Here is a 1,704-nt window from a genome sequence, read left to right on the forward strand (position 1 = left end):
TTCATTTGCCTCATTTACCTCGAAAATCTACCTTTCTTATCTTCATCTACCACAACATCTCCTCATTCACCTCAGATCACCACCAAATCCTAATAATCTTTCCCCTGACCATGAGCAGCTCATAACTATTACGAAGATTCGTCAGTTACTGTGTTGAATTTAGGTAAAACCCATTCAACTGAGAAACTAAGAAATAAATATGGTTTGTTGCATAATCTATCATCTAAAGTTATTTAGCTTTCCTGTTACAGCGCTAGTTAACATACTGTTTCCCTTTCCTTTCTTCCTTTCACCTATCAAGGAACACGTTATCGAATATTACCAAACATCGATCAGTAAATGTTACAAACACACCCGCGCGTCCGCCTCTAGCCTCCGCTGGTAACATTCACTCATCGACCGTGTTTTAGAGCCTTTTGAATCGTAAAATATAAATGACATATTGCAGTTTCTTCCTCTATCTAATATCACTCATTCATAGATAAGTTACAAATTATACAACTGTCAAGAAATCCAGCAATGATTCATCGAACGACTTTCGTCTTTGACTAATTCGCATTACTTTCTTGCGCCTCAAGGCCACCAAGTTTTTCAACATCATTCGATATCAAATTCTGCTTCATACTGGAAATGGGTGCATTACAAAGAATATTGTTCAATATTCCGTTTTGTTTTCTTTTTTTTCCGAAATATATCATAAGACTTTCCTAGAATCAATATTGTCTTGAGTAATCCATGTGCAATTCATACTCTAAAGTCTAAACTCTGAAATCTATTAAGTACGATCTGAACTGCCTACTTGCAGTTAAATTGCCTAAAATAAATCATTATCGAATCACCTCCTATCAATAAAATTATTAGAAGATATTAACTGCATTTGTAGAAAAAAGTAAATATCCCAGTAAATTTGTCTATACTATATGGTGGTAAACATGGAACCGCACTTTGTTATTATGATTTTTTTTCATTCGGAACGTAAGAACCTGTTAAAGCGATATCTGATAACAAAAAAAGCGAAACACGATAAGCGCTTGAATGACCTGCCACCTGCTTCCTGGCACCTTGAATATCTCGCCCCTCGATTGCCTCATAAAACTATTGCAGCTCTCTAGATACCAAAAGGTGAAACTTTTGTGGGTTTATACTGGCAAACTCTTTCGTGAACTCGGTGAATATGATGGAAAGGAGGATCGAACACCCGCTCATCTATTTTAGCAAAGGCTCATTTTTCAAGGAGAAACGGGGAACCTATAAGAAAAGTAAGCTAAAGTATGAGAAAAGAAATATAGGAAAATGAAACAGAGAAATATGCTTGCTAAACTTATCTAAACGGTCTGATTTAATACAAAACTAACAGTACATAAAAACACTAAAGTTATAGGTATGGGCGTAATCTCCGCAGTGACTAGAAAATACTGCCTTCCTAACTGATCGTTGCATAGTCATTGCACTGTAACCGAATAAGGCTGCTCGTGTGTGTGAACAAACTGCTTCATGGACAGTGAGCCGGTCGGGGAAAACAACCGAGGACAAAGACATGAATCAGTAAAAGGCTGTGGAAACAAATGTAGACAGAGATTTGAAAGTGCAAGTGCCTGAAGGAAAAATGATGTGTTGTAAACAAAGGAATCAACATCGAACGATACTCCGCCCACAAGCAAAATGTTATGAATGACGTTATAGGACATCTAAACATTGCATTTT

This window comes from Penaeus monodon, chromosome 29 (assembly GCF_015228065.2).
Source record: "Penaeus monodon isolate SGIC_2016 chromosome 29, NSTDA_Pmon_1, whole genome shotgun sequence".
NCBI lineage: Eukaryota > Metazoa > Arthropoda > Malacostraca > Decapoda > Penaeidae > Penaeus > Penaeus monodon.